Source organism: Tiliqua scincoides, chromosome 8, assembly GCF_035046505.1.
Source record: "Tiliqua scincoides isolate rTilSci1 chromosome 8, rTilSci1.hap2, whole genome shotgun sequence".
In the NCBI taxonomy this organism is placed as follows: Eukaryota; Metazoa; Chordata; class Lepidosauria; order Squamata; family Scincidae; genus Tiliqua; species Tiliqua scincoides.
In genome coordinates this window covers 49,932,875-49,955,326 of record NC_089828.1, presented here as the reverse complement: position 1 = coordinate 49,955,326, position 22,452 = coordinate 49,932,875, and the positions used below count along the sequence as shown (strand labels likewise).

The following is a 22,452-nucleotide window of genomic DNA, read 5'->3' as shown; positions in this document are numbered from 1 at the left end:
TTTGTCACTTAGGAACCCTCAACACTTGCACACAAGGTGGTTATAAGATTTTAATAATAAGAAAAATAGATCTTTAAAGGGAACTAGGGGACCTGAACACTGTAAAAATCGCTCCTAATCTCTAATGAAGGGGGATGACGACAACTTAATCTTGTGTAAAAAATGACACCATGACATAGGGAGCCAAACACAGTATTCTTGTCAATTTCAAGATTTCTTTTTTCGCCTTCCTCTTAATTGTAATCAGTAAGATTATCCTTCATAAGCAAATGCAAAGTCACTGTGAGCGTTATGCCACAATACCAGGGATCAACTGTCTCTTGGCCTCCGCTCTGTGGAAAAGCAGGTTCAAATTACCCTTGGTCCCACTCAACCTTGTCCACCATTAAATATTACAATACATGATAGAATGGAAGTAAATGCAGCCCTTCAAGAGCTGTCACTCACTGGGATAAAAGGTTCACTGATGTGCCAAATAAACAGGCCGTCAAAGCAGATAAAGTTACCGGCCGTGCTAGAATTGTTACATTCCTCTCTCAGGTTGCCAGTAACAGCAGGTTTCATTATGGTGTGCTGCCACATTAAATAGCCAGTTCCAAATATCCTGCCCTTCTATATTGAATAATTACTTATTCACCAAAAGGATAAAAGGAAGAGTTATGAATGGGTCTCTTGTCCTGATGCAGGGCAGGAAACAGCTGACGGGTGGTGTATGTTACATATGTGGCAATGTCAGCCTTGGTTTATAGTCACACAGAAAATTGAAATTCAAATTATATCATGATATATTTCTGCCCCATTCTGTCCTGCTCTTTGGAAAAACTAAAAAGCAAAATTATTAAAGTGATATTTGCCAAGATGATGTAGTTGATAGAGAATTGAACTCTGACCAAGGAAACTCTGGGTTCAAATCATCCTTCAGTCATGAGGCACTACTTACTTTACTGAATTTTATTGCCTTGTGAGCCACTCTGATGGCCTTTAATGTGCTGAAAAGCAGCATACCAATTTTAATATGAATAAGGAAATAAAATAATTCACAGGTTAATTTTAATTCTGCCATTTCCTCCTCCTTCCAAGGAGGGCAGCATAACATGACATGGTTCTCAACCACCCCACCACCTGCTGATGGTAAAAAGGCAGGATAGGATGGGGCTGGTGAGAACCATGTAACACTACCCTGACTTCCTTGGAAGAAGGAGGAAGTGGAATAAAAATTAAACACACATTCTGCATTAATCCAAATTTACTTTTTTGCAGTTTATTGGGGCATTTTAATTTAGGTGCTTTTCTACCAATGAGTATGCAAAAACACTTGAAGGTGTTTATAAGGGTAAAATCAACCTATAGGACTAAATAAATAAATAAATAGGCCATGGTCATTAATTAGTTAATGAGGACCAATTTGAGAAGAGGATGGTTCAATGGTTCAGGATGGTATATGCTACTTCCAAGATCAGAGGTAGGGGAGCAACAGCAGGAGGAGGCTGTTTTCTTCTCCTGCTATGGGCTTCCTAGAATCATATCCACAGATCACTGCAGAATGCTGGAGCAGACTGAACGTTCGTCTGATTCAGCAGGGGATCTTCTTTTGCTCTTAGACTGTTACTGTTTGGCAGGCCAAGACCCGATCCCTAAAGAAAACTGCCAAAAATTCCCATTGCTACAACTAGCGCCCACCTCTCATCCTCTTGCAGACTACCAGGGAGCCAGATCTGGCCCTGCAGCCCATGTTGCTGATCCCTATTATGGAGTAATGAGTCCAGTACACAATATCTCATACCTGACAAATGTGCCATGTTGGTGTAATCCCAATACTAGATGATCAAAAGATTTAATTGGCTTCTTTTGAGTAAAAAAGTATGAATACCTTTTATTTTATTTAATAGAACAATTTATTAATTATTTGTAATAATTAACAATTATAATTACAATTAATAATTAATAATTATTTATTAATTTATTTTATAAATAATAATAATAATTTTATTTTTTAATAAAAAAGTATGAATACTTTTTATTTTATTCATACAAAAAAGTATGAATCTATGGTAAGGCCACACCTGGAGTATTGTGTCCAGTTCTGGTCACCGCATCTCAAAAAAGATATAGTGGAAATGGAAAAGGTGCAAAAGAGGGCAACTAAGATGATTGCTGGGCTGGGGTACCTTCCTTATTAGGAAAGGCTACGGTGTTTGGGCCTCTTCAGCCTAGAAAAGAGACGCCTGAGGGGGGACATGATTGAGACATAAAAAATTATGCATGGGAAGGATAAAGTGGATAGGGAGATGCTCTTTACACTCTCACATAACACCAGAACCAGGGAACATTCACTAAAATTGAGTGTTAGAAGAGTTAGGACAGACAAAAGAAAATATTTCTTTACACGGCATGTGGTTGGTCTGTGGAACGCCTTGCCACAGGATGTGGTGACGGCATCTGGCCCAGATGCCTTTAAAAGGGGATTGGACAAGTTTCTGGAGGAAAAATCCATTACGGGTTACAAGCCATGATGTGTAAGTGCAAACTCCCGATTTTAGAAATGGGCTATGTCAGATGCAAGGGAGGGCACCAGGATGCAGGTCTCTTGTTATCAGGTGTGCTCCCTGGTGTATTTGGTGGGGCCACTGTGAGATACAGGAAGCTGGACTAGATGGGCCTATGGCCTGATCCAGTGGGGCTGTTCTTATGTTCTTAATACCTTCTACTGAAGGTTTTTTTTTTTGGGGGGGGGGATTAAATGTACTTAAAGTTTACTTTTTTAGTAATGTATATATAACATATAAAATAAGGACAGAGAAAACTGTGTGGAGGTTTTTAAAGAATTACAGTATTTTACAGGTGGCCTTAAAAGTTTTTCTTAAAAGGTTTGAAATTGGCATAATACTGCCTTTAATAAGCAGTTCACCCTCTACTGCAGCTTTAAAATGTTACCTTTTACTAAAAAAACCAACATCAGGAAAGCAGTAAACTTGGTCTGATTTTATAGTCACCAGTAAAATAGCTTTGCAGTAGTCATAACATTTCTCAAAGCCACAGACGCCACCAGCCCAAAAAATAAAGCCTTCAAGAAAGTGCCTGCATAAAGTGAAAGAAGGTGAGGGAGAGTATATATGAAAAACAGTTACAATTATAATTTTAGCAACTGAGGGCCCAATCCTATCCAATTTTCCAGCACCGGTGCAACCGAAATGCAGCCCCGAGGTAAGGTAACAAATGTTCCTATACCTTGAGAAGGGCTCCGTGACTCACTCCCCACCACAGGATGCAGCACATGCCCCATTGGCATGGCTATACCAGTCCTGGAAAATTGGATAGGATTGGGCTCTGAGATATTTGTTTTATTTCTGTTATTAAAGAAGAATTCTCTTTAAATTCTTTTCTTGCAAAAAACTATTTTTTACTTTATTTTTTACTTAGAAGATGAACTTACACACTTATTATAAAGTATATGAAAAATGAAAGTGTCTTAACATTAAAAAGGAACTGAAATGTATGATGATTATGAACTACTCCAGTTTTGTAGCTGTGCCCATCATACTGCTTATGGACATAGTTTATGCATGTTTCCTGTGCAGGCAGAATGAAGCCTCTAGACCGGGGTGCCCAAACTCTGGCCCGGGAGCCATCTGCAGCCCTCAGGGATCCCCAATCCAGCCCGTAGGGAGCCCCCAGTCTCAAATGAGCCTCTGGAGACATGCTGGAGCCCGCACTGGCCTGATGCAACTGCTCTCAGTGTGAGGATGACTGTTTGACTTCTCTCGCAAGTGCTGCGGGTCAACAGCTCCCTCCACTGCTTGCTGTTTCAAGTCTGTGATGCAGTAGCAACAGAAACAGCAGCACCAAATGAAAGACCAGCCTTGCTTTGTGCAATGCCTTTTATAGGCCTTGAGCTATTGCAAGACCTTCATCCATTCATATAAGTTCAATCTCTAAAATATTCATTTATGTAAATTTATGTAAATTTATTCGAATTTTAAATGTAAATTGATTCTTCTATTCCCCCCCCCCCGGCCTCCAACACTGTCAGAGAGATTATGTGGCCTTCCTGACAAAAAGTTTGGACACCCCTGCTCTAGACATACAGGTTGTGGCTCATTATTCACTGGGGATAAAAAAAAATCAGTGGATACCAAATCAATAGAAAAATAGCTTTAAAGAACCACTTCCAAGTTTCGCCTTCATTTCCCCCCAGAATGCATTGGTATTGATGCTATACCACATTCAGCCACTAGATGGGGTGAATAATAATCAAATCTAGTGGAATAAATTATAATTATTTTAACTGTGCAAAGGCAGGAAATTGGATTTTGATGTTTTTTTCCTTGTAACAAGGAAATTGAATTCCTATACAAGGCATTTAAATATGGACCTCGGTATCAGTGGAGAGTCAAATCAGTGAGTGTCAAATCAGTGAATACCAACATCCCACCTGTATTTCTATCATTGGATGTCCAGTTCAAACAATGCGTTGGTAAAAAAAAAACAATATACGCTTTAAAAAAAGCAAAAACTATCAAGACATTAGGTTTGTCAAAATGTAATTCAGAGTTTTGTTCTTGTGTTTATCATTCTCACTCTCAAAATTGATATTGCTGTGAAGGATAACAGAAGATTTTAACAGTTCTTTCATACCACATACAGATGAAGCACACTTTTTCCTTGAATTAAAACTGGAGGCATATTTCTCTCCTATACTTGCACTTGAAGGGCTCCAATGTCTGTTTCCAGACAGATTCCTAAGAGAGAAGGTAGGCTTCCAAGTACTACGTTCAGAAAAAGTTAACTGAAAGTAGGCAAGGTCAGAGTACTGACTCATGCAGAGATGCAGCACATACACTCCTTTATGGGAGCCTTTAATTTTTTTAACTACTACTGACACTTTAGCTGTTCTCTTGCAGCACACAAGAATGGCCATTAGGTGTTAGTGATCTGTTTTCCAACTCTCATATTTAATAATTAAAACAAAACAATGTTACTAGATACACATCATTATATCTGGTTGCAGTACCTTGATCTTGTACTCATTCTGACTCACTGATGTGATGAATGGCTGGACTGTCCACGGAGTTGCCAACTCAGGGCCCAATCCTATCCCTTTCCAGCACTGATACAGCCACAGTGACAAGACTATGGCAACCTGGTCAACTGTATGTCACTGGTGTCCCTGGGCATTAGTGTGGGCTTTTTGCATCCTGGACATTTGTGTCCCAATATATTAATATTTATATTAGATGTACTTTTTTATTTTTAAAATGCAAAGGCAGAGCTGGGAAAAGAGGCTTGCATATACAGGCATCCCTCAGTAACTGCAGGGGATAACCCCCCAGCCAATACCGAAAATTGCAAATAAGGGGGAAGCCTACTCTGTACCCCCCTGAGCCCATTACCTTCGTTTACCTTCTTTACAGTCATGCTAAGCAAGAATGTCTCTTCCTTTTACCAAATGCTATAAGCATGCAAGCTTATAGGAAGACAAACAGGAAGGCAGCCTAAATGCTAGAGAAGACTAAGTGAATGTCAACAGGAAGCAGGACGCTTCCTGACGCAGCAAAAGCATACAAATACACAATAAAAGAGACAGGCTTAATGAAAGCAGCCAGGGATATGGCTGCAGCCACGGCACAAGCTGAAGTTGTGCAAAGGTCCTCCTGGCCACAGCTGTCACCTGGGCATTCCAAGAGGAACTATGGGTTCAAAAGGAACCCAGGTTGTGCACTGTTCCTTTAAAGTACTGGTTCCCAACCTGTGATCTGGGGACCACAAGTGGTTCATGAGACCCTGAGAAGTGGTCTGTGCAATCTCAGAAAAAAAGATCACCCCTGATCACTTCTAGCATCTCGCCGAACGAGTGCTCCCCCACAGACCACCAGAGAGGTTGGAGAACAGACTGCCCATAGCCATTAGTGAAGTGTCAGCTGCAGTTGTGGGCAGTTCATTCTCTTGCATCTCTGGTAGTCCATGGTGGGTGGGCACTCACTTGGGAGATGCTTTCCCATGGACCACCACGGAGAGGAAAGAATGGACCACCTGCAGCCACAGCTGGCAACAAAAACAGCAACCCAGAAATCTTCTCTATAAATATTAAATCTAATAAATCTCTAATAAATATTCTCTAATTATTACAAATTTAATTGTATTTTTTGTGTGCAGGGGGGGTAGTGTGATCCAAGATAATTCCAATCAGTGGTCTGCAAGCTCCTAAGCTTTAGAGCAGGGGTCTCCAAACGCTGGCCTGGGGGCCAGTTGTGGCCCACGGCAAGCCACTATCTGGCCCGCAGCCAGCCTCTTGTCTGCTGAAAGCCTCTGGCCCACTCAACTGAGTATGTTCTGAGGGCCAGAGAGGTTGAAAGAATGATAATTCTTTCATTTATTCATTCATCTAAGTTCCATCTCTAATTTATTTATTTAAATGTTTTTCTGGCCCTCAACACCATGTCAGATATTTGATGCAGACCTCTGGCCAAAACGTTTGGAGACCCCTGCTTTAGAGGGTGAGCAACCCCATCCAGTAAAGGCTGATAGTCTAATACCTGCATCATGGGTTTCGGAACCATGAGGAAGGATCTCGCTTTATATTTTTAATAAACTGAAAAAATGAAATGAATAAAAGCCAGTGCATAGTCTCAACATTGTATAGTTAAACATTCCTAATTTTGCAGTGGACAATGGATAAGAAACCTTTCAATGGCACTAAACATTGTTAAAGTTTAGTACTGGAAATGATCTTCTAGGCACACTACCATTCAGTAACGCTAAGATTCTAGAGACTGCCAAGATCGACAAACTTTATCAATGGAACATGCATTTTATCCAATTTAGGGAGGAAATTGTCACCTTTTATTCTGTACTGAAGTTTGTATAATAAAGATATAACACAAGATTTACGTTTGTAATTTGCTTTTTTTCCCCTCTTAAAAAAAATCACAATTTTAATTATGTCCTTGGGTTATGTGTATTTTTTTAAATGTCTCTATGCATGAGACAAGGAGGATGCAGGGCCCAATCCTATCCAATTTTCCAGTGCTGGTACAGCCGTGCCAGCAGGGCATGCACTGCATCCTGTGGTGGGGAGGCAGGCACAGAGGCCTCCTCAGAGTAAGGGAACATCTGTTCCCTTACCTTGGGGCTGCATTGTGGTTGCACCAGTGCTGAAAAATTGGATAGGATTAGGCTTTCAAATATTAAAGATATGTAACACATCACCACTTCCATTTTTAAAGAAACAAAGATAACATAATTCCAAGACTGAAAAATAACAGAAAACATTTCCCCAAAAATATTTACTACTAAATTTTATGAAGCTGTCTAAGAAATTTAATACAAAATGTGCTCCATTTTTGATCTAAGTAATAAAGAAAACTTACAATGTACTTAGCTCATGCATCTATTTTATTACTATAATTAAATAAAAAGTGTCAGCAATGGTGGTGAGCAGTATACAGAGGCCAAGACCATTGGTTTCAAACCCCCCTAAAAAAGTATCCATAAAGGTCTTCCATCTTTTCACTCTAACCAGGCTCTTGCCAGCTTTGCAGGATCTGTTACATGCTGACTGGCATGGTCCACAGAATGAATTATTAAAAATAATTAAAGCATAAAACACAATAACCACAGCAAATAAAAGCTAAATAATAGCATAACAGCAAGAGTAATAAATGATAACAAAACAAACAAACAAAACTAAGTAAAGAAAGTGAAGAGAAATAAAAAGTATTTAACCCCCGCTGGAAAACCAACAAGGTGTGTAATTCTTAACTCCAAAGGGAGGTAATTCCACAACAGTGGCATCACCATGGTAAAAGCCCTAGTCTGCAATGCTGCCAGCCTTGTTTCAGCTAGCAGCAGCACATGTGGGAGCCCCCCCCATCCCAAGATCTTAGGAATGAGCTGTTTCATACAGGAGAGGCAGTCCCTCAAGTATCCCAGTGGCTTTAAAGGTCGACACCAGCACGTTGAATTAGTCCAAGAACTGGACCAGCAGCCAGAGTAGCCACAGGAGCAGTGCCCTGACTGAGTCAAACAACCAAGCTCCCATGACCATACTGAGGCACCAAACTGCACCAATTGCAGTTTCTGGATAATCTTCAGAGGTAGCCCTACATACAATGTTTAATGATGCAATGATTACATAATTGTTGGCATCCTTCAGTCTCAGAAGACCATGGTGTCACGCTCTGAATGGTGGTTCTGGAACAGAGTGTCCTCTCCAGTGCGCGAAGTCTGGGTAAAGTAGGTATGGAGGATAGGCTGTTACCCATGCAGCAAATCCCCTCTCCACGTTGCTGAAATGGTCCAATGGAAAGGCAGAGGCCAATACGGTTGGTTCCAGCGGCATCGCAGGAGTTGCCAGAACGTGACTGTGTTCAGCCATGAACTGCCTCAGGGACATGATTACATAATGATGCAGTGAATACAAAATCATGCAGGGGATGGACAGAGTGGATAGAGAGATGCCCTTTTCCCTCTCACATAACACCAGAACCAGGGGACATTCACGAAAGTTGATTGTTGGGAGAGTTAGGACAGATAGAAGAAAATATTTCTTTACCCAGCATGTAATTAGTTTCTGGAACTCTTTTCCACAGGAAGTAGTGATGGCATCTTGCCTGGATGCCTTTAAGAGGGGATTGGACAAATTTCTGGAGGAAAAGTTCATTACGGGTTACAAGTCATAGTAGGTATGTGCAAGCTCTTGGTTTTAGAGGCAGGCTGCCTCTGCTTGCCAGATGCAGGGGAGGGCACCGGGATGCAGGTTGTGTCTGTTGCCTTGTGTGCTCCCTAGGGCATTTGGTGGACCACTGTGAGATACAGGAAGCTGGACGAGATGGGCCTTTGGCCTGATCCAGCAGGGCTCTTCTTATGTTCTTAATGATGTCACCACCGTGGTCAGGTGTGACCAACTCAGTTAAGAACACAGTTGCGCACCAGCCTACACTGGGCAAAGGCCCCCTCCCTGGTCACCACTGTCACCTGTTTAACCAGGAACAAAAAAGAAACCATGAAAACCACTAAGCTGCAAACCTGCTCTTGTTCTGAATTCTTGAACAGAATTCAGATCAGGTCAATAGTCCAACACCTGCATCACAGATCTCTGAACTAAAAGGAATTTGTATCATCATTAGAAGTAGTCATGACAGACTCTTCTCTCCTCAGACAGTCTTCTTTAGAAATCAACCCTCAGCCTAGACCTGGCTATTACTGTCTCTGGCCTTTTGGATCTTCTTCCTCATTGATAAATTGATCAGACCTCATTGATAAATTAAAGATCAATAAGTCACTGGGCCCTGATGGCATCCACCCAAGAGTTATTAAGGAATTGAAGAATGAAGTTGCAGATCTCTTGAATAAGGTATGCAACTTGTCCCTCAAAACGGCCATGGTGCCAGAAGATTGGAGGATAGCAAATGTCACGCCTATTTTTAAAAAGGGAAAGAGGGGGGACCCGGGAAACTATAGGCCGGTCAGCCTAACATCCATACCGGGTAAGATGGTGGAATGGAATGCCTCATCAAAGATAGGATCTCAAAACACATAGACGAACAGGCCTTGCTGAGGGAGAGTCAGCATGGCTTCTGTAAGGGTAAGTCTTGCCTCACAAACCTTATAGAAGTCTTTGAAAAGGTCAACAGGCATGTGGATGTGGGAGAACCCGTGGACATTATATATCTGGACTTTCAGAAGGCGTTTGACACGGTCCCTCACCAAAGGCTACTGAAAAAACTCCACAGTCAGGGAATTAGAGGACAGGTCCTCTCATGGATTGAGAACTGGTTGGAGGCCAGGAAGCAGAGAGTGGGTGTCAACGGGCAATTTTCACAATGGAGAGAGGTGAAAAGCGGTGGGCCCCAAGGATCTGTCCTGGGACCGGTGCTTTTCAACCTCTTCATAAATGACCTGGAGACAGGGTTGAGCAGTGAAGTGGCTAAGTTTGCAGACGACACCAGACTTTTCCGAGTGGTGAAGACCAGAAGTGATTGTGAGGAGCTCCAGAAGGATCTCTCCAGACTGGCAGAATGGGCAGCAAAATGGCAGATGCGCTTCAATGTCAGTAAGTGTAAAGTCATGCACATTGGGGCAAAAAATCAAAACTTTACATATAGGCTGATGGGTTCTGAGCTGTCTGTGACAGATCAGGAGAGTGATCTTGGGGGGGTGGTGGACAGGTCGATGAAAGTGTCGACCCAATGTGCGGCTGCAGTGAAGAAGGCCAATTCTATGCTTGGGATCATTAGGAAGGGTATTGAGAACAAAACGGCTAGTATTATAATGCCGTTGTACAAATCTATGGTAAGGCCACACCTGGAGTATTGTGTCCAGTTCTGGTCACCGCATCTCAAAAAAGACATAGTGGAAATGGAAAAGGTGCAAAAGAGAGCGACTAAGATGATTACGGGGCTGGGGCACCTTCCTTATGAGGAAAGGCTACGGCGTTTGGGCCTCTTCAGCCTAGAAAAGAGACGCCTGAGGGGGGACATGATTGAGACATACAAAATTATGCAGGGGATGGACAGAGTGGATAGGGAGATGCTCTTTACACTCTCACATAATACCAGAACCAGGGGACAACCACTAAAATTGAGTGTTGGGCGGGTTAGGACAGACAAAAGAAAATATTTCTTTACTCAGCGTGTGGTCGGTCTGTGGAACTCCTTGCCGCAGGATGTGGTGCTGCCGTCTGGCCTGGGTGCTTTTAAAAGGGGACTGGACAAGTTTCTGGAGGAAAAATCCATTATGGGGTACAAGCCATGATGTGTATGCGCAACCTCCTGATTTTAGAAACAGGTTATGTCAGAATCCCAGATGCAAGGGAGGACACCAGGATGAGGTCTCTTGTTATCTGGTATGCTCCCTGGGGCATTTGGTGGGCCGCTGTGAGATACAGGAAGCTGGACTAGATGGGCCTATGGCCTGTTCCAGTGGGGCTGTTCTTATGTTCTTATGTTCCTCTGGCTTTTACTCTACCTGTTTGGATTATGATTTTGTCACACCAACTGAGAGCAGAACTCTGTGGAGGCCTGACAACAGGTACTGGAAAGACAGCCAGTGTTTTAAAATACATTCTTCCTCTCATCTTTGCTAAACTCAACTATTTCCACAGCTAGTGCTAGAGGTTGGTAGGCTCAAACAACTGTTACCGGCTCACCAACTGATAGTCACCCTAGACTTGTCCAGGATAGCATTCACTAAATCCATTGTGGCCATGCCCACTAACACCTACTCTAGACTGGCAAGGGAGGGATGGTGTGTTCTGTAGGTTTCATGTTTTAAAAATTGGTCACTTGTGTTTAATAAAGTGGCCCAAGTTAAACTCAAGCTGCAGGCTGGTGTCTTCACGGGAGGGTGTGTGTGTGGAAGGGTAAATAGCATGTCTGGTGAAGGGGAGTGGCAGCAAGATGTAAGTATATTGTCTTAAGTGTTCCTTGATGCATCTGATGGGCTGCTGTTTGATACAGGAAGCTGGACTAGCTGGGCCTTTAACCTGAACCAGCAAGGCTCTTCTTATGTTCTTAGTAAGAATGCCTGAGAATTTCTTGCAATGGCACAGGGAACTCTGGAGTTCCTTTCAGTTTATATACCCCACTCTCCTTAACAATTGCCCAAAGGCCCCTTAAAGATAAGGGTGCAACATTCCTGGATTCCAACATACAGTTCAGACTGTGAGTCCTTTTGGGGCATAGAACCATCTTTCCATTCCATCTGCTTGGTAAACTATTGAGAACTTGTTTCTTGAAAAGCAACATAGATATTCTAAATTGTTGACTTGGTTTTTATGGTTGTTTCTGTATTTAGCTTTAATTTTTTTAATTGCACTGTTCATTATTATTATTTTACTATTCTTGTGTTATCTTTGTATTTTACTGTTTTTGCTTATACTGGATAGTGCCTTGAGCGCTCTGTGGATTCAGAAGGCAGGATATAAATCATATAAATAAAATTATATTTTATAGGCAACGTTACACATAAGCAAATTCCATTATTCTTCTGAAGTGGCCAAATCTCTCAGGAGCAAATCTCAAAATAGATGCAACACATAATGGGGGAGGGCGAAACAGGGTAGCTTAGATACAAGCTAGCGTCAACCTGTTGTTGTTATCCTTACAAGAAAACAAGGATGCTTTAGTACGGAAAAACACGCACAAAAGAGGGTAGAATGAAAGTCAATGTCCTTTGAGAGGGGAAGAAACGTGAGATTTTAGCCCAAACTCTGAATTTTTAAAGAATATTCATACAGCACAAAGCGTATTCCATAGCTGTCTAATGGAGATTTCCCCTGCCATTGGCAACAACAGCCTCCCAAGCGGCTGACAGTAGCCACCATCAGAAAGAAAACATTTGAGTAGATAGATTTTCATGGCCAATACAGCATTGTACCTCCTCTGTTCCAAAGGACAGCATTGCCCGAAATAAGACAGCTTAGAACGTCAGTGGTTATAAGGCAAAGAATTGAAACATCAGAAATGGAAAGCAAAATCAAATGCAAAATAAGGCTAAACAAACAGCAGGGTTGCGCTCCTTGACATAAGACGCAATAAGAGCTTCCTTGATATACCCCATCTACATATCACTGGAAACAAAGCTTGCTTGGTGGTGGATGCCCACTGTGCGAAATCTCACACAAGTACACCCTACTAAGATAACTGAGGTGGCATTATTAAAACTTTTCAGGTTTTCTTTAAAAAAAAACAACCCTTTTTTCAAAAGGCATAGTCTTCAGCTTCTTGATTAAACTGCACAAAGCAGCTGTTTATCCACTCACAGTAACCAGCAGGTGAACCCGATTCAATATTTATCACTGGCTTTCACAGATCACCGCTAACCAAGCAAACGTTTTAATTAAGCTGGAGCTTGCTTCAAAGAGCTCATTCAGGACGTCAATCAGCAGGGGTAAGGGATCGGATACAGTGTCAGGTGAGAGTGTGTAATACAAATCCGCAACTTTCTTCATCCCATCGGCAGTAAGCTAGCCCGTTGAGAGCCCGCACTCTGATTGTAACAGACTGCCAGTCTCCTGGAATGTGTAACTGAAGTCACTCAGCCCCTATTGTGAAGGTTGTAAGCAATATGTTAAACTGCAATGGGCTAGCACATTAAGACAGATCCTTTTCACAGCTGTTTCTTGATACTCCAAGTGTTTGTTACACTACTCTCCATTTACTGTTTACTTTCTTGCCTAGTGTAAGTGGGGATTCCTTAACACAGCTGTCCCACTTTCTCCCAAAAAAACTCACAAGGGTCTGTATTTCAGCAAGACTGACCAAGAGAGTATTTCTCCACTGATGGAATTTTTACTCTGAAATATGAAGTTGCCTTCTACTGAGCCAGACAATTGGTCCATGTTGCTCCGTATTCTCTATAATGACTGGGAGCAGGTCTCCAGGGTTTCAGATAAGGGGTCTTTTCCCAACCTTAATTGGAGATACTGCAACCAACTGAACCTGGGACCTACTTCATGCAAAGCAACTGGTATACCACTGAGTTACAGTCCCATCCCAAGTTCCATCCTCCAAACAATATCATAAGTTTCCTATTTTATTCTCCAAAACATCTTTGTGAGGTAGATTAAACTGAGACTGTGCTTGAGAAATATTCAGTGAGCTTTATAGCAGATTGAGGGCTGGAATCCAGGTCTCCTTGGTCCAAAACTAACACACTATCTCAGTGGTTCTCAAACTTTTAGTATCAGGACCCACTTTTTAGAATGAGAATCTGTTGGGACCCACCAGAAGTGATGTCATGATCGGAAGTGATATCATCAAGTAGGAAGAGTTTTAACAATCCTAGGCTACAGTCCTACTCACACTTACCCAGGAGTCAGTCCCATTGACTATGAATGTTAAAAGCATATACATAGTAGCCTGTTAAAAGTACAGATCTATAATATTTCCCCAGATGCAGTCACATACCATGGTAGCATCAAGTCTAAAATATAAAAAATAAAATAGTGAAATGAATGGGGACCCACCTGAAATTGGCTTGCAACCCACCTAGTGGGTCCCGACCCACAGTTTGAGAAACACTGCTCTATCTGCTATGCCACTTTGCCTTATCATATGTAGCTGCCTTCTGTTAGATCACTGACCCACTGAGCTTAGTACCATCTACATTAACTAGCAATGACTCTCTAGGATTTCAAATGACAGTCTTTCCCACTTGGAGATGCCAAGAGTTGAACCTGAGACATTCAGCATGTGAAACATAAGGTTCACTATTGAGCTACAACCCCAACTACTTCTAAGGATTGGAAACACTGAATTTCAGTTGATGTTCAGAATGAACCAAACAGCTTCCGTGTGACAATTTGCCACAAGCTGAGCCTCCTTCCCTTTCAGCAAGGGATGTACACTGCAAAAACTGGAACATTTCCAATGCTTAAGGAAGAAAAATGCTAAACTTGCCCCAAGCGTTTAGTATCTATAGATCACTGCAGCACCTATGGAAGAAAACACTCGTTCCATACAAGGGACTGAAGCAATTCTATCTAAAGCAAGCACCTGGAGAAAAACTAACAAATACACCCAAAGGTCAAGAACTCTGCTGAAAAGTTACTTCAAAATCTACCTACAGTGACCTTCCCCTGAAAGACAAGGAAACACTGTCCATATTGGACCCTCCACAAACCCAAAAGAAGTCTTTGCAAAGGTATTACTGCCTCCAAATTTTAATTTCTCATGCTATATAAATGATTTTCTGAGCAGATGTTCCAGTACACTACAAGTGGAGCTGGGAATAGGAGAACATCTGTTGTTAACATTCTATGTTGCCACTCCTCTCCCAGGATTCAGAAACACATAGCAGATTTGGTGCCAGTTTTTCTAGCCAGTCAGTCATGCTGCATGCCCCCATGCATTTGGGTGTGATTTGCTAGGACAGTAAAAATCATGTGTATTTTGCCACCAAGCTCAATAAGGACAAATTATCAGCAAGGAGGGTAACATAGATGGGGATGCAGAGAGACCCGATGGGGTGAAATGAGTGAACAAAATGGTGTGCAAGACAAGTGGGAGGGGGGCAGAATAGCTTATTCATAAATGGTCTGACTTTGAGATAATCAGGGGCACATTCAGTCTTGCAGAAGACAACAAATTACTGAAGATACGGAAAACCCAAACTAACCAGAATAACATTCTCCAAACAGAGTGAATGGGAAACAAAATGTCAAATGAATTCTAGGCAATTAAGGGCCCAATCCTACCCAGCACTGATGCAGCTATGCCAGTGGGGCATGCGCTGCATCCCGTGGTGGGGGAGGAATCGCAGAAGCATCATCAAGGTAAGAAAACATGTGTTCGCTTACCTTGGGGCTGCATTGCCGCTGCATTGGTGCTGAAAAGTTGGATAGGATTGGGCCCTAAGTGACGCATATCAGGCAAAAAAATCCTTGTTTCACATAGCCACTGATGAAGGTTTACTTGGCTGTGACTAACTAGGAGTGATGGCAGGTAGTTCAATGAAAACATCAGTGCAGTGGCAACTAAATTAGGTACATTCACTATTAAGAATAATGCTGAAAGGAATAAAGCACAAAGGAATAAAAAAGCACAACATCTTATATCAATATAAATGTATGAAGATGTAATTGGAATCTGCATATAGTACTTGTCAACCCATCTCCAACAGGAGAGACAAATGCTCAGATTAGACAGAAAAAGGACTTCAACAAAACCTAGATGGTTTGAGGCACTATTTCTGAAACTGTGAATAGGGACCCACTAGGTGAGTTGCAAGCCAATTTCAGGTGGGTCCCCATTCATTTCAATATTTTATTTTTACTATATTAGACTAGATGCTACTGTGGTATGTGACTGCATCTGGGAAAATGTTACAGATCTGTACTTTTAACAGGCTACTATGTATATGCTTTTAACAATGATAGTAAATGGGACTTACTCCTGGGTAAATGTGAGTAGGATTGTTAAAAATGTTCCTGCTTGATTATTTCACTTCTGGTCATGACATCACTTCCAGTGGGTCCTGACAGATTTTCATTCTAAAGTGGATCTTTAAAGTGCTAAAAGTCTGAGAACCACTGGTTTAAGGAAAAAGAAGATGACAATATAATGGATGTCTATCCATCATAAGCCACAATAGCCAAGAGATTATAGAATCAGACAGCAAAGGAGGCTGCCTTTCTTGTAAGATTCTGAAAATGTGTGATTGGGCACCATTGGAAACGAGATTCTGGACAAGGCAGATCTTTGGTCAGAATCAGCAAGGCTCTTCTTATGTTCAAATGCACGGAAACTGTTTGGGGTGGAGAAAGATAAACAAGGGGTTTAAAGAGATAAACAAGACTGCTTAAAGAAGGATATGCCAAGAGAGAGAAAAGAGGGAGGATTAGTATAGGTGCACATGCATCTAATATGGTTTTCTGCTATTAAAGGAAAAGTATCACCCTCCTGAGCTAATACATAAAAGCACCCGTAAACCAGAATCTTCTTCAGAAAACAAGTGTACAGTGCACAAACTAAGATGTTATTTTACTCCAGATTAAGAAAACAGAATTACTTCAGCTGAGCTCCTGAATGCATGGAAGCAGGAAGAATGCATTTGGAAGAAATTATACAGAGCACTCTGGATGGAGCTTTCATCTGAATTCTAGGGTTTCCCACTGCATCTGTAATTCTCTTCAAATATCACTCCAGAAAGATTAGGGTTTCTTGAGATTGCATCCAATTTAGCACAGGAAGATGCAGTAAGAACAGAAGATTTGGAGAGTCTTTTGAATACACATGCAGACAAGCTTCCAATTAGCCACTGATCTAGTCGCTTATATGAATAAAAATTGCCTCCAAGTTCATGGGCAAAAAACCTTCAGCATGATGGTTCATTACTCTTCTTCTAAGCTGTCACTAGGCCACACACACAACCATCACAGTTATAAGGCAGCAATGGCCTAATTAAGAAAAAACTGTGAGGCAGTAATTTTTCTAAACTTGTCTATGAGGTTGCCACTGTTTAATTATACTAAAATGCAGTTGCAGTTATGTTGACTGAACTACACCAATTCTGTTTGAAGCCTTACTCTTCCTGAGCTCCTAGTCAATGGTTATCCACAAAGGTCTCTCCTTTGAAAGACCCATCCTTTTAAGATAAAAGGTCAGGCCCAAACAAAAAGCTCAGTGTCCTTTCAATGTTAAGTATAAATGCAGATCTTTTCAAAAAGGCATAGTTCTCTGGTTCTCCCACCTCCCTTTTTCTTCACTCTCCTTATGCAACCCAGAGGAGTCTCTTAGGTAAACAAATAACTTTGTTTCAATGGAAATACATGCCCTGTGTACTGAAAGCGAAGTAGGATCTCCAAAACCATCACATATCTACATGTTCAAAGGCCTTGCTGCATGGTCCTGCTTCTGTAATATAATTGTTAGCATAAGAGAAAGAAAAACATCCGCTAAAGGGCATATTGTCAACAAACACTGTGTGGGCACTATGCTAATCCACTGTGCATGATCAAAAGGTAATAAGAGGGAAGAGTTTACCTATGCCTTTATCAAAGCTCTCACTTTTGTCTTGGTTACCAAGCTGCAAAGCAAGCTTTAGATTTAATGCCAGAAGCAGCTCATTTCAGCAGAAATGGCAGGATGATTTGAACAAGTAGTCAGAGGACTTTGAGTGATTTCTCGCAACATTTTTATTGATTTTTCTCCATGCGATTTGCGGTAGTAGCAGGATGAATATTGTAAGCAGCTAGCTTCAAATGGTATCCTGCAGTGCTTCCCAAAATTTTTAGCACTGGGACCCACTTTTTAAAATGACAATCTATTGCAGCCCTATAGATTTACTAAAAAAAAATCTAGAAAGAATATTTTTATTTATTAATAATAAATTTTTAATAACTGGGGTCTTGTGCTCCCGAGGCTGCTAGGGACCTTACATATAGTATGTGTATGTATACATTTGCTAGACTGTCCCTAAAAATGGAGTTCAAGGACTGGTCCCCCAAACCTTTCCAGTCACTCCAGGGTGCCCCGAAGACTGAACTGGAGAGCCAGATGTGCAGCTAGGTACTTCCAGGTCAGGTAAAAGGTTAGAACTGAGTTCACAAATAATCCACAGCATGCCAGCTGTGGCGAAAATAAAAAAATGTAACATTTTTATTACTAGCGAAAAATAAAAAAATGTAACATTTTAATTTGGGGGTATGAAAATTACCACATACCACAAGTTATCATTCCAGCCATGAGAGCAGTCTCTCCATCCAGATTTTTCACTGCTGCCATTTTCTTCTGCAAACAAGGCAAAGGTACTTACAAAGTTCTTTTTATTTTTTTAATATTTCAGAAACTTTTTGTGACCCACTGGTGGGTCCCAACCCACAGTTTGGCATACTGCAACAGTGAGGGAGAAAATATGCCTTTCAATCAATCATATGCCTTTTTAACATATCTTAATTCGGGTGAGAAAACCATGATTGTGTCAAAAAATTAGAATCCATGTTGATAAGAAGTCCAACATTTCATTCTGTTACTTTTTCAGAACTTCATCAGGGAAACACACGTAGACAGGACACACTGTTAGAGAGCAAGTCAGAAACAGCAGTTAAAAAACCATATGCCTTTTATTCCATTTCAAGCTTTTTTTTTTTACTTTTTTTTTTTTAGAGTTCAAGTTACTCATTTTCTAAAACTCTGGAACACCTTCAAAATACTTATCTTTTAGTCTCAAAATTTTCTTATGGGAAAACCCTTTTTAATTTACACGTTTTCAATATACATGGCATTTTCCAGAAAAAAATAACCCCCATGTAAATTGACAGCTGCCTATAATAAGAATGCCTCACTTGTTGGCAACCTTCAGTCTTGAAAGACTATGGTATCGCACTCTGAATGGTGGTTCTGGTACAGCGTCTAGTGTGGCTAAAAAGGCCAATTCAGGAGTGACAATCCCTTCCACACTGGAAGCAAGTATAGTGTGTCCCTGGTCTGTCTCCCTGGCTATGGGCCTTCCTTCTTTGGCTCTTTGCCTCAGTCTGTTGGCAAAGTGTCTCTTCAAACTGGGAAAGACCATGCTGCACAGCCTGCCTCCAAGCAGAACGCTCAGAGGCCAAGGTTTCCCATCTGTTGAGGTTCATTCCTAAGGCTTTCAGATCCCTCTTGCAGATATCCTTGTAGCGCAGCTGTGGTCTATTCGTAGGGCGCTTTTCCTGCACAAGTTCTCCATAGAGGAGATCCTTTGGGATCCGTGCATCGCCCATTCTCACGACATGACCAAGCCAATGCAGGCATCTCTGTTTCAGCAGTGTATACACGCTGGGGATTCCAGCTCGTTCCAGGACTGTGTTGTTTGGAACTTTGTCCTGTTGGGAGAAGAAGTCAAGAGTCCATGACTCGCTGCAGTACAGAAGTGTACTCAAGACACAAGCTCTGTAGACCTGGATCTTGATATGTTCCGTCAGCTTCTTGTTGGACCAGACTCTCTTAGTGAGTCTGGAAAATGTGGTAGCTGCTTTACCGATGTGTTTGTTTAGCTTGGTATCTAGAGAAAGAGTGTCAGAGATAGTTGAGCCAAGGTACACAAAGTCATGGACAACCTCCAACTCATGCGTAGAGATTGCAATGCAGGGAGGTGAGTCCACATCCTGAACCATAACCTGTGTTTTCTTCAAGCTGATTATCAGTCCAAAGTCTTGGCAGGCCTTGCTAAAACAGTTCATGAGTTGCTGGAGATCTTTGGCAGAGTGGGCGGTGACAGCTGCATCGTCGGCAAAGAGGAAGTCACACAGATGTTTCAGCTTGACTTTGGACTTTGCTCTCAGTCTGGAGAGGTTGAAGAGCTTTCCGTCTGATCTGGTCCAGAGATAGATGCCTTCTGTTGCAGTTCCAAAGGCCTGCTTCAGCAGGACAGCGAAGAAAATCTCAAACAAGGTCAGCACGAGAACACAGCCCTGCTTCACTCTGCTTCGGATGTCAAAGGGGTCTGATGTGGTACCATCAAAGACTAGAGTGCCTTTCATGTCCTCATGGAAAGACCTGATGATGCTGAGGAGCCTGGGTAGACATCCGATCTTGTGGAGAATCTTGAAGAGGCCGTCCCTGCTGACCAGGTTGAAAGCCTTCGTGAGATCTATGAAGGCTATAAAGAGTGGCTGTCGTTGTTCTCTGCATTTCTCCTGCAGCTGTCTAAGGGAGAATACCATATCGGTGGTTGACCTGTTGGCTCGGAATCCGCACTGCGATTCTGGGTAGACGCTCTCTGCAAGTACCTGGAGCCTCTTTAGTGCAACTCGGGCAAACAGCTTTCCTACAACGCTAAGGAGAGAGATGCCAAGGTAGTTACTGCAGTCACCCCTGTCGCCTTTGTTCTTGTACAGCATGACGATGTTTGCATCCCTTATGTCCTGTGGTACTCCACCTTCTCTCCAGCAGAGGCAGAGGATTTCATGCAGCTCAGTGGGGATGATCTCTTTGCAGCACTTTAGGACTTCAGCAAGGATGCCGTCTTTCCCAGGTGCCTTGCCAGAGGCGAGGGAGTCCAGGGCCACATGAAGTTCTGCTAGGGTTGGTTCACTGTCAAGATCCTCCAACACAGGCAGGCACTCGATGTTGTTCAGTGCTTCCTCAGTTACTGCATTTTCTTGGGAATATAGCTCAGAGTAGTGCTGCACCCAGCATCCCATCTGCTGCGCCCGGTCCTGGATGACCTCGCCTGTTGCAGACTTCAGAGGGGCAGTTTTCTTCTGTGTTGGACCTAGGGCCAGCTTGATACCATCCCCTTGATGTCATACATCCCCTTGATGTTGCCCATGTCAGCTGCTATCTGGGAACAGAGTTGGAGCCAGTAGTCATTAGCACATCTCCTGGCAGTCTGCTGGACTTTGCTGCAAGCAGCTTGGAGGACCTGCAGGTTGCGCTCACTGGGTCAGGCTTTGTATGCTGCTAGAGTTCTCCTCTTTTCCTCAATGACTGGTGTCAACTCCTCAGAGTGGGCTTCAAATCAGTCTGCCGTCTTGTTGGTCTTCTTGCCAAATATGGACAAGGCGGTGTTGTAAACGGCATTTTTGAAATGTTCCCATCTGTTGGGTGCATCTGCATCGGCCAGGCCTGGAAGAGATTCCTCAAGTGCTTGTGCAAATTCCTCCACTTTTCCCTGGTCCCGGGTCTTGCTAGTGTCAGTGCGAGGTCTTCCTTCCTTTTTTGTGTGATACAGTTGCTTAGTTAGCAGTTTCACTCTGCTGCACACCAGGGAGTGGTCAGTGTAGCAGGCAGCATCCTGATAACTTGATCTTGATGCTGGGAAGGCTGGAGCATCTGGTGAGAATCAGGTGGAGCTGGTAACAGTGCTTTGATCTTGGGTGTCTCCAAGAGATTCTATGTTGGGGCTTCGTGTTGAAGAAGGTGTTGCTGATGCAGAGACCGTGATGACAGGAAAGCTCTAGCAGGCGTTGGCCATTTTCGTTCATCCTCCCAGTGCTGAACTGGCCTAAGCAAGTGGGCCATGAACTGTGATCAGCACCAACTCTAGCATTGAAATCGACGAAGATGAACAATGGCTCTTTTTCGGGGATTTTCTTGAAGTGGTGGCCAGGTCATCATAGAATTTGTCTTTAGCTTCTGCTGAAGATGACGGAGTCGGTTTATGTGCACTGACGAGAGTGACACGTCCTGCTGAGGAGTGGAGCTGTAGGGACAAAATTCTTTCACTTCCTGCAGAAGGTGGGATGATGGATTTCAGCAGGGTATTTCTGACCGCAAAGCCAACGCCATGTTCCCTGGTTTCGTTTGGTGGTTTTCCCTGCCAGAAAAATGAGAAATTTCTCTCCTTGACAGATCCTGAATCTGGCAGCCTCATCTCTTGAAGGGCGACGATGTCCATCTGCAGTCTGCTCAGCTCCATGTCGATGACAGCTGTTTTGCAGGCGTTGTCTATTTCTTTCAGGTCGTCAGAGAAGCCAGGTATCATTGTCCTAACGTTCCAGGTGCCCAGCTTTAGGGCAGGAGTTTTCAGTTTTCTGTTGCCTGGTGCAGAATTGTCAATCCGCTTGTCAGTTTTCACCCTAAACCCCACGCACCCCGTGAGGTTAACGGACCGTGGCGAGGCAGCACCTTATTGGCTGGGGACTGCCCAGCTTAAGGCGGGCGGTAGCTGCCCAATGAGATGCAATGATCTCTCCCACTGTCGGAAGCAGCCCCTGGTATCATGCTCTACGCCAAACGAGCGAAGACTTATAACCAGTAAACTGCTGCTTCCCATGTTGTGCCGACGCCGTATGGCAAAGTTGGAGTATCCTCTTCAGTGCACGAGGCCTGGGTAAAGTGGGTATGGAGAATAGACTGTTACCCATGCAGCAAATCCCCCCTCTCCACGTCACTGAAATGGTCCAATGGAAAGGCAGAAGCCAATACGGTTGGTTCCAGCAGCGTCGCAGGAGTAGCCAGAGCGTGACTGTGTTCAGCAGCGAACTGCCTCAGGTACTCCGGCTCCGGATTTTGCCTCGAGGTTGACTCCTGA

General features: G+C 42.8%; 1 protein-coding gene across 1 annotated transcript in view; it reads right to left on the bottom strand.

The window, feature by feature from the left end:
• Window positions 1–22,452, bottom strand: part of BRIP1 (BRCA1 interacting helicase 1) — a 160,996-nt gene that overhangs the window by 118,162 nt on the left and 20,382 nt on the right. The gene's annotated exons all lie outside the window — the stretch shown is intronic.